Raw genomic sequence first — 15,060 nt, 5'->3', positions numbered from 1 at the left:
CGACTACACACCATCTGAGAGAGAAGACTGCTCAAAACACATCTCAGCACAGCTACTGGCCACTGTTTTCCTTGGGGCGTGCATGCTGGGAACTCTTCTCCTTGCCAATCCATTTCTGAGGAGATAAAAGAACATCTCTTTGGAAGGCTAAAATATGTGTTTACCATTTTTAAAGAGAACAACTTTACACCCGGTAGAGAAATAAACATTTTGTTTATTTATAAAAAATCCTCTGGAAGGTCATTTACAGAGAGAGGTGCATGTGTGAGCTGCTTGGAAATGTAAAATTCTGGACAGCTCTTCCTGAGGGGTTCTTCACTTTGAGTTCAGAGCAAGATCTGGTCTGTCTCCAAGGTGGCTGCAAGGAAAGATTCCCAGTTGTGGAAATGACTCAGAGGAAAAAATGTCTTTAACACCAAGAATCCTTTGCACTTTTACAGCTGTTCTTTCACGGAAATGATCATACATGTTTATGGATACTGGAGAAATTTAAGTGTTTATTTATCCAGGCAATCTTTTCCAACCTCATCCTGCCTTCCAAGGGCTGGGGTGCATTGGGTCTGTCAGAGCTGGAGTTAGTTTTCCCCACAGCAGCCCCCATGGCACTGTGCTGTGTATTGGTAGCCAGACCGATAGTAGCACACCAGGGATTAGGCTGCTGCTGAGCAGTGCTGGCACAGCAACATTCCCCCACCACCACCATTAGGCTGAGGGTGGGCAAGATCTTGGGAGGGGGCACAGCTGGGACAGCTGACATCAGCTGACCAAGGGGATATTCCACACTGTGTGATGTCTGCTCAGCAATAAAAAAAATAAATAGCAAAGCAAAGCTGAGAGAAAGGGGGGTACAACACACATGGGTTATTACAATGTTTTGTCTTCTAGACCAACCACTACACCTACTGAAGCCCTGCTTCCTGGGAAGTGGCTGGACATTGCCTGCTGATAGGAAGTAGAGAATAAATCTTTTGTGGTTTTTTTTTTTAACTTGCTTCCACATGTGGCCTTTTGCTTTATGGAACTGGCTTCACTTTGACTCATGAGGTTTTTTCCATATTATTTCTCTTCCCTTCCTGTTCTGCTGAGGATGGAGAGTGATAGAGCAGCTTGGTGGGCACCTGATGTCCTGCCATGGTCAACCCACCACACAGGGGCAGAGCTGCACTGCCTGTAGGTTGAAGAATTGCATAGGAGAAGATGCTGCAGAGAGTTTAAGTTTGATGACAAATAAAAATTGAGGATGATCCTTCACTAAATATAACTGAGACTTCACAGTTGATGCTGAGAAGAGCCTGAGCCATGGGGTGACTTGAAGCTTTCTAAGTTATGTGATGTACTAAGTTATTTACAAGCATTTGGGTATTTCTTTTCAGGTTGTGCCATTGTTGATGCCACTGTGGCATCGGTTTCTCATAACCCATGTAGATGGAGGCTGTGAGCCCCTCATCACAGTGCCAGCACTGCATTTCCCAGAGAGGAATGGGGAACACTGAAATGGGTGTGCTTCCTCAGAAGGAAAATGACAGTCTGGTGCCAAAGGCTTCATAAGCATTTCTTGGGTTGCAGCAGGAAGATGAGCTGAAAAAAAACCAGCTCCATTTCTTTGTCCTGCTGGGTCTTCACCTGCTATTAACAAGTGCCAGTGGAAGGTTAGAGGAGGATGCTTCCCCACCACATTATGGTTCCTGCATTGAAAATGGAGTTACGTCTCCAGCACAGTTGGGCTGCTGCAGAGAAAGGCAGGAGGATTGCTGTCATCAAAGAGTGTGTGGAAGACATTGTTCGTGCTCCAAAGTATTTTTAAAGTGTAAACCTAGTAATATAATTTCACAATATGCTGTGAAATTGCTCTGTATTATGTTTTGTCACTGCTGAGATCAATTCTTCTCTGGTTTTCCTTGTCTCTCTATCATTTTTGGTTTCTTATTCTCTCATTCTCATTCCAGTAGCCACGTACTGTATCACAGCAGTGTCTGCAGAGCTGTTTATACAACAGGAGCAAAACCTACTTCAAGGAATCTGTAGCTTTAAATCAGAATACAGAAAGGCAAAATATATGTTCTAGTTGTTCAGGTGAGGCAGAATAAATGCCTGCAGTCACACAGGACAAGTCAAAGATTGGGCTGAGCACGTCAGCAAAATATGAAGGATCACAACTGTCAGGCTTCCCGCAGTAGGTGATGTTCTCTGCAAGGAGATCCTGACCTTGCTACTTCTGACATGCTGCTGCCCAGAGGTGACCTTCTGCTAAGGGAGTTCCATCTAAAACAGAAGGATGAAATGCCACCTGCAAATCCTTTATTTGCGCTAAGAAAAACTTTTCAAGAGAGCAATAAAAATTGAATGAACAGGTGTCCTCCCTTCTCCTCCAGTAATTGTGTCCATGCCTCCAGTACACAGGAAATGTGGGGTACTATGAAACTTTGTGTATAAGGAGAGAACTCTGATGCAGGAAGGACAGACTGCTAGAGAAGGTAGTCTTTTTACTAGTTCTACTATTTTTCCTTAAAAATCTCTGTCTTTGATATTTGTGATTTCAGGGCTGTGTGGATATTCAGATGCTGAATTTCCTTGCTCCAAACACTCGTTACTGTGCCCTTGTTTTTGCTTGCTCACTACTAGGTTTTCCTCCTTACATATAAACAGAAGTTAGAGAGCTGTGGGTTAGAATCCAGCTTGGAAAAGCCCTGGAGATAAAGTGCTAACCGTACTTGGGGTGCCTTTCAAGGACATAGTTTCTTATGTGCCAAGGAGAAGCCAGTCCGTAAACAAAAAGGAAGAAACAAAATCGCAAGACATCCTGCACTCCAGACTATGGCAAAGATAAATGTGAGCCCAAGGTCCACTGTGTGGGCTGAACATTTGCCAAAACAATCAGTCCCAACTAATAGCCCCATACTGGTATTACTGACTGGCAGAATCCCCATTAAGGATGGGTTTTCCATAGGAACCCATGGCAAGGTACAGTCTGGAACATTCTTTTAAACAAAGTTTGACAAAATGTACTATATTTAGAGTTGTACTTTTCCACTGTCAAAATGTCATATCACGGAACTCTGCAGAATGCCCTCAGGGAGGCACACATTTGTGTATTCAGTAAGGAGGCAAGAAAAGGTGTGTCTGGCATGAACAAATCTTCCTCAAATGCTTTGCTTTAAATCCACTGCATGCTGTGTCTGCTCTGGAAGCAATTAACAAGAAGAGAATGTTCCTCTTTCATTTTTCTCTTGACTAACCCTCTTCTGCCCAAGATACTAGCCAGTTTATTAACTTTTGGAAATCAGATTTTTGTAGTGGAATAAGAGAAGCAAAGTGTAGGTCTTGCAGTAGCACCACGGGGTTTCTGCTGTAAAATCTCATGGATCCCCATGCTGTGCTCTCCAAACATCCCACTCTGCACTTTTCAAACCACCTCCCTCTTGACCTAAAAGGAAAGCTGAGTTAAGAGCGTGACCCAAGAAACCAAAAGCAATCAGCCCAGAGCATCTTTCTTTTTATTTTTGACTGTGCCCGTTCACTAGATTCATGTGCCTTGGAGTTAAGCCACTACCCTGGTGTAATGGCCTCTGCACTGGAGGAATGTACCAGCACAAGACTGCCCTTTGGAGAAGTTTCAAGGATGTGATTTATAAAGTCAATGTCAGAGATTGTCAGCAATGCAAGATTTGTTCCTGTACATATAGGGAATTAATTCAGAGCATGTGAATCATGATACTGTCTTCTTTCTTTGGAAAATCATGTCAGATGTGGTAAATAACTGCTTCCTTCACTTGTAAATTTTGTCCTGCAGAACGATGAGCATTGGCTGCAATGGAAGATATGACCTTAAAAGTTCATGTTCTTTGTGAAACCTTTTTAATAGTAGAAACAGAATTCCACAGAACTCTGTTTCTTGTGAGCAGGACGGTTCTTAGCTTCTCCTCCCCCTGTGTCCCCACTGAACAATCCAGTGCACAGATCTTCATATTCAAAGGGATCAAGTAAGGCCAAGTGTTCAAGAAAAGCAGCCTTAAAAGATGCTATTTGATACCAAGCTAATGCACACTTCAGTAAGAGTCTCCTCAATGCAGCTTCAGGCACTTTATGCGTATCTGTATCATCAGTTGTATAAAACTATTGTTATTAGCTCAGTGGCTATGTGGGAAAAGAGGCTGTTTTCATCAGGGGCATCAAGGATGAAGGAGAGAAATAAATGGACACATTTAGCATTGTAACTCTGAAAAACATCTGTACTTGGTTGCCAGCAGGTAACATAATGTCTCCTTGAGAAAGAAAAACAGGGTGTCAGGCAGTTTATTGCTGTTTTCTAGTAAAGCTGTTTTAATTGATGACCGTATTTTGAAAGGGAAAAATCTGCTCTTATGGGATTGTTGGTGCACTTTCTTTTTATTACTTTGTTCCCTGGTTATGTAAAGAATAAGATTCCCATGTAGGCAGTCTCTAGTTTATTTATTTATTGTCATATGTGAAAACACTTTTGCCGCTTCCAGTTTTCTACTGGGCCAGTTTGATTAGTTTTTAGGGAAATCACATGTTCTGTCCCCAGCAAAAGCTCAGTCTCAACTCATGTAATATTCTCATCTCACTGAGCGTGCCGCATTTTCATTTCAGAACCAGCCCCTGGAACATGTGAAAACCTAATTTAGAGAAGTACAGTGGCATTAGTTAGAATATTTTCTATGTTTTACGTAAGTGAAACCATGAAAGAGGGGGAAAAAAGACTTCTGAGGAGTGTGAGTTACTGAAGTACAACTGAATGAATTGCATGCTACTTTGCTGCAAATAATAAAGTGGCTCACAGGATCCTCCAACTGCTAATTAATGGAAGAAGAATTTATTGCACTTACGGATAATCATTCACTGAAGGTTTTTTTTTTTTTTCCCCTCCTAAAAGCATTATCAGTATCTGCAGCAGGGAATAGATGAGAAGAGCAGTATCTCAGGTAGGTTTGGGTGTTCTTGAGAGTCTATCAGTATAAAATAAAGGAGGAAGAGCATCATAGAATCATGGAATGAGTTAGGTTGGAAGGCACTGTTGAAAGTCATCTAGTTCCAACCCCCACTGCAGTAAGCAGGGACATCTTCACTAGATCAGATTGCTCAGAGCCCCATCAAGCCTGACCTTTAATATCTCAAGGGATGGGGCCTCCACTATGTCTCTGGGCAACCTGTTCCAGTCATCCACCACCCTCATATTGAAGAACTTTTCCTAATACCCAAACTAAATCTCCCCTTTTCTAGTTTAAAACCGTTACCCCTCGTCCAATTGCTCCATGCCCTTGGGAACAGTTCTTCCCCAGCTTTCTTATAGGCACCTTTCACATAGTGGAAGGCCACTATAAGGTCCCTCCAGAGCCTTCTCTTCTACAAAATGAACAAGCCCAGCTCTCTCAGCCCATCTTCATAGGAGAGGTGCTCCAGGCCTTTGATCATTTTTGTGGCCCTCCTCTGGACACACTCCAACAGGTCCATGTCATTCTTGTGTTGAGGGCTCCACAGCTGGACACAGTACTCCAGGTGAGGTCTCACCAGAGCAGAGTAGAGGGGCAGAATCAGCTCTCGATCTGCTGGCCAAACAGCTTTTGATGTAGTCCAGGATGCGATTGGTCTTCTGGGCTGCAGATGCACATTGGTGGCTCATGTCCGGCTTCTCATCCACAAGTACTCATCTGAAAATGATTTGGAAATCATCCCCATGAATCTATTTGCACTTAACCTTAGATTAGTATTTGGATTTTCTTCTTGAAGCATGAGTTCTTGAAAACCACGAGTGAAAACTTAACAAACAAAGCACTTTAAAACACTGGACATCAGTCTGAAGACCCTGGTTTTAAAGAAATCCAATTTTCTGTGTTATAGATGGAAATGACAATAAAATATTTTTTAAGAGAGGGTCTGTTACCTCGCAGCAGGGCTGTCTGGCCAGCATGGTTACACTCACACTGCCTCAGAACTTCTGCAAGATTCTGATCGATGCTAATTATAAAAAAGGTGTTAGAAGAGCAGGTCATTTAAAGCAGAGTGACAGAGAATGGAGTGGCACTGACATCTGCTTATAGGAACATTGTTGTTAAGAAAAAGGAAACATGAATTTTGGGAAAGGGCACTATTGCTTCGTAATAAAACAAACCATAGCTGCTTGGCTTTTTAATGCTTATAAGATTTTTTGCCCTCAAATGTTGCAAAATGGCTCTGTAAAATGCAAGAGGCATAGCAGACCACAAAATTGAGTAAGATTTTCCTGCCTGCAATATGCCTTGGCAATCTGCCCTCTAAGGTCTAATTACCTCTTTCAAAAGACTCGTGTGATTGTGCAAGCAGCACGCAATTTCTGTTCCTAATTCTTTTTCTTTAGGATAATAATGCTGATACTGGAAGAAATATCTTTGCCATCCAAACAAATGGGAAAGCATTTAAGCAGTCAAAACACTGCTGTGCATATCAAACGTGTGAGAAATTGTGTTTCCCAGCACAGAACATAGTCTAGGCCAATGATGCTGGTTTGTTGGCATGAGACACCATTGTCCTGAGTCAGACCAGTTTACAAAATGGAAAGCCAGCCTCCACATGCAGACTATTTTTGGTGATAGCATGTCATGGAGAGACTTTGTTATGGCAAACGCAGATCATGACACTGCCCCTGTAATCCCTATGTATCTCACCACTTGAGGCTCACTCCCTCTGCAGTTTCATTCAGCGACAACCTTTTCTACACACCTGCCAAACCATCTAGGGCCCTGCAGCACTTGCAAGCTTGTTTTGCAGGCTTACGTGCAGGCCATGTAAGTGGGGTGGGGAATGTTTACAGTCTCAGCAAGTCCTTGTGTCATCCAGTCTGAATAACCTTGGAAAGTGAATGCTATAGCCTGTGCTCCCTGATGTCATCATGCCTATTAAAAGTAATATTAAATCTGGAATCTGTTGAGAAAGTCAGCTGGAATGTGCTGTCTACAAGTTCTAATTGACCTCAACATTTTTGATCACATAGGTAAACACAGCTTGCATAACAAGCACACAAAGCATGCTTTATTAAATGAAACCCTTTCCTATCTTGTTTTCTACCTGCTGGCTTCAAAATGTGAAGGCAAAACATTAGTCTTGACAGAAGTTAAGGAAAGTCCAACAGTATTCAGTGTAAAACATCTATACATTTGAAAGAATGCTGTTTTTTCTGTGATTTATAAACCAAAATACACCTGAAACTAAAGGAATAGTAGTTCAAAATAAAGTATTTGGTGCCAAAAGTGACGTTGAGTTTGATGTCCTTGTGCAGAGAATGCTGAATACAAATTACACGTGTAAAAGCCTGGAAACTTTGTGGTACGGAAGCGAAAGGAATTTTTCAGAGGAGCATTCCTTAAGAACTGCTCATTACATAAAAATTGAAAACATGTATCATATGAAAGCAAGGGGTGCACTTATATGAAATAAAATTATAAATATATTTATTAAAGCTTCTGACAGTTGAATGTCATACAAACTAAGAAAATACAATTCCTTTAAAAAATGAAGTCAAACAGTTGAATAATCATGTAGAATATTCTTAATCCAGGGGATGTGGGAAGCATGGAGACTGCTAAGAATTTAGAGTATTTATAGTGAGTGGAGGTAATACATCTACTAAATTAGACCTATGATGTCTGTATTCACCTTTGAAGCAAAATCATTTCATCAGAAGGGATTCTGGCATCAGGAAGGCAGGATGACTGCAATTTGCAGGAATCTGTTTAGATTATGAGTTATTTGGGCCCCTGGTTTGGTTTATAACTGTTTATTTTAAAGAGCTGAGTACAATCTCAATGCCAAACAAACTCAAACTGTCTGCCACCCTTCACTTTTCCTGGACGTGTTGAAAACAGAAGTAGAATAATGATGGAATTTATTGAAATACTTTATTCATTCTGATAACTCAGTATCTGATTCCTGTGGTCTCCTTAGGACCTGCAAGGGCTAATTCTGTGCTGTCACTCTAGCCATACTACACTGCTGAGCTATCAGAAAGATGCTCTAAAAAAGCCTGCCACACTCCCCACATTATCCCAGAGTGTTCCATGAGCCACAAGCGTGTCAAAAGAGAAAATGAAGTAACAGTAAGAGAGGTAAGGTAAAATGTAGACTTCTACTGGCTGATACAGCTGGTAGTTGAATCAACTGGATAGAAAGTAAACCACAGTTCCTAGGCTATTTCTCAAAGTGCTGAGCTATCAGAAAAGCTGAGTGTCAGAAGCTTACATCACAAGTGATGGTAGCTGTTCGGCACAGCCCTCAGATTTCTCTCCATTTGGGCATGGAACAAATTTTTTTGGGAAAAAAATTAATCTTGCCTATAGTCTTTGTGCTTGGCTAAAGAAAGCCAAGTTGCAGCTCCTAGTACTTTGTGGTCAACCTCTGACTGTTTTAAAGATTTTCTAGCTCAGTCTTGTACATTTGCAAGCAGGAATTTTGTAGCTTATTAGAAGACTGACTGACACTGTTGCAAAAATTTGGTGAGCAAATCTTGGGTATTACTGCTGTCCTCTTTCAGCAAAGTATCATACCCTGACAGGACATACCCGAGCAGACAGTCTTTACTTGATAATAGACTGTTTCCAGGTTCATCTTCAGAAATGATGAAATAACCGTACTGGCTCTTCTCAGTAACACTCTCTTCTGTAGGGCACTGAACCTGGCAATCCTAGCAACTCTTCAGGTCCTGACAGTAAGTTTGCATGCCAGTAAAAGATGATTTTTTTTATTAAAAACAAAAAACAAAACCAAACCAAAACAAAAACACTACACCCACCACCCCCCCCTGCCCCGATCTCTCTTCTGAAAAGCCCTGAATCCTGAAGATCCGCTTCATTTTCTGAAAACCAGAGAGTCTCTTATCTTACGTCTGCACGTGGAGGAACAGTGCTGTGAAACTCCTGTGCCAACTATTTGTATTTCAGTGTGTGAAGCAGCATCTGTGGAGTCGGGGTGTGTGCAGGCTCCTCTCCCTGCCTGCCAGCAAGCCTGGCAGTGCAGCTGTGCCAGCACAGAGGGTATTTGTTGTGCTGAATCTAAAGAGGCTGTAAGATACATTCTCAGCCCTTTCAGAGTCACTTCTCAGGCCAGTCTACAGCCACTATAATATACCCAGAATGTTTGGCAAAATCTGATGGTTGTCCTTCATTCAGCTCTTGCTTTTTCCCACATTTGCTCTCCCTTTGTGAGCACAACTTCAGAGCTCTTAATTCTTAAGACATCTGAAAAATTCCTGACAGTCCATTTGAATTCTTTTCCATGCAGGTTCCTGACTTTGCTGCTCTGTATACTTTACGTTTATGACTGCTCTTTAAACAAAGTTACCAACAGCAGCAGTGGACGAGGTTTCCAGTTTTCTGGGTAAGGCAATTGAGACAGAGAAGCCACACCAACTTCTGTTCACCTCAGGAGATTAAAATGGAGAAAAATCAAGATGAAGTAGTAACTTTTACCCCTTTGTGCTTCAAGATCTGTAGCAACTGAGGTGTCTCATATCTCTTTAAGCCCCCGATCCTGTTCTTTGGGGCTTCCTCAGTCTGTAGAAGTCACCCTCTTCACACTGCAAATGAACCCAGAAAGAACTTGTAGAGGACCTCACTCAGTTCCAGAGCAAGGGGAGCAGGGCAGTGGCATGGCAAATCCTAGCATGAGAAGGGCTAGGCAGGATGAGGTAATGTTTTGCTCACGTCCAGCTTAGTGTCCTGTTTCCCACAGCGGCCAGCAGCAGGTAGTAATCAAGGAAAGACTACAGGAGAGGACAGATATGGAAAGACGCTTTGCTGATACTTCCTCTGAGCTTTAGGCAGTCTGTGTGATAGGGACTCTGGTTTCTGGAAGTCCCTATCTGCTGCATTCTTGTGCTAAATGGACTTTCCATGATTTTTTTCTAATTTCTTTCTGAGCCATTCTTAGTTCTGGCATACACAACATCCTGCAGTGATGAATTCTGTGATTCACTTATGTTGTGTAACAAAATGTTTCCTTTTTTCTAAATCTTCTCAGTAATTTCATTAGGTGTCCCTACTTCTCTTATCAGGAGAAACAGCAAATAGTTTTTCTGTGATTCATTTTCTACTTACCTACACTGTATTATTTTTCTCCTCTTTCCTAGAGAGGCAGCTTGACACCTTTGTTGCTCTTCTCACTACGTTTTCTAGGTACATTCCATGGGTTTTTTTTTGGAGGCTGTATTCATGAGAAGAATTTAAAGAGTAGTGTAACTATATTTTTTCTAATACTTCATATTTATTTTGCCTTTCAAATGTCTACTGACTGACATTTTCATATATTACTGGATGGTAATAGCTCATTTAAAGCTCATCACTGTGTATGTATAAACATGGTTAAGCACTCGGAGGAAAACTTGTCTTTACTCTGCATTTATCAGCAATGATTTTCAGCTGCCATTTTGTTTATGATCTGTATTAAAAAACAATTTGTAACTTTTCTTTCTGTAGATTTGACTTCCCTACATAATTTTGTATCATCAGCAAACTCCCTCACCATCTTGTTATCTCCTTTTAGCCCAATAATCCAGTAAATTGAAAAGTATGGATCTATGTAGGGCTGCACTGATCATCTTTCTTCCTCTGTTGTGAAATCTGACCTCCTGCTTACCCTACTTCAAAGGATGCTATGTAACAAACTCTCTCATCCTACACAGCTTCATTTTCTTGGTGAGGGACTTTGTCAAAAGCTTTCTGAAAATATAAGCACACTGCTATCAACTGATTATTCTTATCCATGTATCTACTGACACCTTCAAAGAAAAACTATAGATTTACAAATGAAGACTTAAAAAATTGTTGATACTTTGCTATTTTACTTATCCATCTGTCTTCTAATTCTGTTATTACCACTAATTTCTTCATGAAGTCTGAGTAACACCAGAAATCCTTTACTATCACAGAGTCCATCAGAGCTTTGTGTGGAAAAAAGGGAAAACTACTGAGGATCTAAAAAAGTCTAAAATATTTTTTTTTGGGGGGGGATTGCTTTCAGGCTCCTAATTAAGAAGATATTTAATTGTAGCAATAAAGAATCTGTCAGCACTACTGAAGTTCAAAATGAACAGCTGTAATTTTGGTACTTGAAGAGATAGATAAGAAAGACCACAACAGCATTATTTAATACTCTATATTTAAGAAGAACTGAATATAAGTAACTATTGTTATGGTGGGTGACTAATAAAAATTAAGCAATTGCATTGTGGCTGCCCCCTCCCTGGCAGTGTTCAAGACCAGGTTTGATGGGGCTTTGGGCAACCTGGTCTATTGGAGAGGGTCCCTCTCTATGGCAGGAGGGCGGAACTAGATGATCTTTGAGAGGTCCCTTCCAGCCCTAACCAGTCTGTAATTCCATGACTTTATGATTTTATGCAGTGTGAGAGTTACTTACATGGCCCCGGTTTCTGGCAACAGAATCACATTCTCAATGCTCAACACCACCTAACTTATTTCTGCACCGGTGCATCGTGCACCCAGCCCAGCTGATGAGCTCATTACTCCAATACCTGATTATTTCCTTTCGTATCTAATCAGAAAACAGATTGAGGCTAGACAACAGCTTTTCATCCCTTCTATTCTCAGTATAATCTTTTCTTTCACTGAGGTTTGTTGACCCTTATAAGGTTCATGGATAAACTAGTATGTTCTATATATTTCCAACCTGGAACTAGTATAATTCATTAACATTAGGACCTAGAGTTGTGAGAAATAAGCTTGTGACTTCTGCAAAACACAGCAACCTGTTTTCTTAATGAGGAGCATGTCACTAGTCACCCAAATCATTCCCCAGTTCTGAGTCTTCATCCTGAGGCACTGGAGTAAAAAAACCTGACAGATAACCATAAATTACCTCTGAAAACAACTGTGTTTCTTTGGGATCTCGTACACAATGTATGTACACAATACTTCATCCTCAGATGAAATATGGAGAAGACAGTGAGATATGCCATTAGGCATTCTAAATGAAGCCTACAGAAGAGCCCGTGTAAACACATAGAAGGAAATTAATCAGAGGCAAATAGGATCTGTAAAGCTGTGTATGTGCATAGGTTCTCAATGGTGTGTACAGCATTGCAGCTAAATGTGGCTGAATGTGACAGAGACAACATACTGCAAATCACTTCTGGGGAATACTGTGACTCATGTATAGGGTACAAGTTCTTAATTCAGAGATAATACAGTAGTGGACAGCCTTCAAATCATTTAGCTAGCTAGAACTAATATATTTGATTTTTGAGGATAACTTGTAGTAATTATCCCAAAGAGGATAGACTGAGTAACCATCCACAGGTTTTCTACATGATACTGTGGGAGCAAGTGAGTCAGGCATATGCTTGTGATGTGGTGCCAGTGGGGGAGGGAAGGAGGGAGAGACCAGATGTTCTTTAAGAAGCAAGATTTAACAAGACAGAAAAAGCAGAACTTCCTCCTAATAAGATCAACATACTCCTCCTTGATTTTCATTCAAAAGAAAATTTCAGGAATGTCCTGCACAGATTTAGATGGCTCAGGAAAAGGTATGTACAAAAGGCTTTACACACTTACTTCTCTTAAGGAAAACAACCACAAAAAACAGTAGCAAAGAGTGGAACAGAATACACTCTTTTTAAACTAATCTTTAATCCTAGAATGCACTGCTTAAGCAGGAACAAGTAAAATAGAAAACCAGTAATTCGTATTGCAAGAATAAAATCGCAACCAGAAGGATCAGCTGTTGCCATTAGACTTATTCTGGCTCCTGATAAATTCTGGTAATATTTTGGGCCCATTTATCTAAGAGATATCACCATATTTCAGATGGCATTATTTATCTGAGCTTATCCCCCAAAGCAGGACTATGGCTTTCTAAAGGATGAGGATCTTGCTACAAATCTGAGGTCTACAGCTGGTCACAAGGTGGCAAGATAGTGATTGCAAAGCAGAGCTTTTGGATGTTAATGATGTGAACCAATGCTTTGAAATCTCAGTTGTATTATGATTACTTAGTCTTCAGATATGGTGTACAGCAGAATTAAATTGAGTAACTCTATCCTACCAGAGGGACATTCCCTTTTAGTATGAGCTAGTCTGTTGTTTCTGAGCAAGTATCAGCAACCTCCTTACAGGGATACAGCACGTTAACAACATGGTAAGCATTTAATGAGTGTCAAGTGAAGAACAGTTACAGTTAAACTGCAAACAGATAAAAAAAGAGGTTAAGTCAATACTGTTTGCCTAAGATTCAACTATCTGATAAATAATCAATTTTCTGATCAGCTTTCATAAGCATTTATCATTTGCATTATTTATGCCTCTGTGGAGGATGGGATTAACTGGTAAATATTACGGAGTCATCAATTATGCTCTCAGGTTTACACACACAGTTTCAAAAGACATGATGAACAAAACAAAATGATGTTGAGAGGATCTGTGTCTGCTGAAAATTAACTTTGCTCAGCTGGTGTCCTGAAACTGCACAGCTGTCTATATATGCATATACATGCCCCTCAAGGTCCAAATTAATTGTCATAAAACTCCCTGAACAGAACAGAATGTTCTGTTTATAATAAGACACTATTGACCAAAGAAGTACTGCTATTGACCAAATAAGTATGAGCTGAAGACCTGGAGGTCATTTCATGTTTATTTGATAAGGTTGTCTACATAGAGCAGTGTAATTGCAATTGAAATGAAAGTTTTGCTGTAAATGTGGAACAGTCCTGATGACATGTGTCTGTCCTCAAGGCCACACTGGAGAACTTCTGTATTGGTATCTTTGGTATTCTAACATGATATATTTGATGTTCTGACATGGTATGTTGAATTGTACAACAGACCATTGTAGAATATAACATTTCAACAGCTAAACATAAACATTATATTTTGGGGAAATAAGGAAAATACAGATTCAGTTTTAGAATATACATTTTTGTAATGTTAATTCTGTCACTACTTCTTGAAAAATAAACCAACACCTGCTAGCATACATGAGGGTTGGATAGAGACTATCTAATATAGTTTTTCAGAGAAGATGGGTTACTGCAGACAACAGAGGTTGTTATTTACCTGAATCTCTGAACATTCAGACCATTCGCCGTTGAAATCTGGTGCTTCCAAAAGCTTCTGAAATTTGATCAAAGTATTTTGCAAGATGAGGTTAAGTGTATTCTATGGAGTAAAATATACTCCCTTGCTCACTTTAGACTCACTTCTATTGTGTTTCATAAGCTTAGTTTACATTTTTTGTAACTATGCTATGTATTACAGTACAGGACACTTGTGAATCAATTAACTTTGTTTTCTGTTTCAGTAATATCCTAGATTTGATTTTATGTTTCATTTTTATGGTGTTTCTAATGTTAATTTATATATACTTTAAATTAGAACATGAAGGTTTTGGAAATCTGGCTAGATAAGCAAAAATGTCTTTCTCCTCAAAGGAGAAAGGGCTGTTCTAAGTATAAACAGTGTGACTTGGGTTGGGTTACGTTAGATACAGACCTGACAATAAAATACTAATATTTATGTACTACAACCTGTATCAGAACAGACAAAGCACAAACTGGTCAGATGTCGCAGTGGCATCTGACAGAAATTACCTGCCTTCTTTTTAGATTCTATAAGACAAAAACTAAACACAGTGAATGCTACAGTACCTAAATATTATGAAATTAAATGTAAGGAGCAGTGCTTAGGACTGTGTGTTTTGATTCTCAGGGGGAGGCTGAGATACCCAAGGCCCAAACATTCTCCTCATCCTGGAGAAACCAGATGTCTTGTTGTGGTACCTTTATTTTATACAGCTTTTACAAAAGGAAGTGAAAGATTTATTGAGACAGTTTTTAAATACTACTAAAGTAGGAATTTGATTCAGTTTTCTACTCAGCAACTCCCCTCAAAGACAGGCTGTAACAGCTTCTCATCTTCTTCAGCATTATTTCAAGAGTAATCAGATACAAATCATAACCTATACTTGGAAGTATCCCAGTCCAGAACCAGGGACTGCCAAATTCCCTTGTTCCCCATGCACTTTCTGTTTTGTCCTTTTGATGTGGCATTTTCTGCTGAA

General features: G+C 40.2%; 1 protein-coding gene across 1 annotated transcript in view; it reads left to right on the top strand.

Moving 5' to 3' along the window:
- The window catches only part of OXR1 (oxidation resistance 1), a gene marked incomplete at its 5' end in the record, with an annotated part of 146,461 nt that overhangs the window by 47,417 nt on the left and 83,984 nt on the right, over positions 1-15,060 (top strand). The gene's annotated exons all lie outside the window — the stretch shown is intronic.

Source organism: Gallinula chloropus (assembly GCF_964237585.1).
Source record: "Gallinula chloropus genome assembly, chromosome: 2".
Classification (NCBI taxonomy): Eukaryota; Metazoa; Chordata; class Aves; order Gruiformes; family Rallidae; genus Gallinula; species Gallinula chloropus.
The sequence above is the reverse complement of the archived record's forward strand: the minus strand, read 5'-3'. Positions and strand labels throughout refer to the sequence as shown.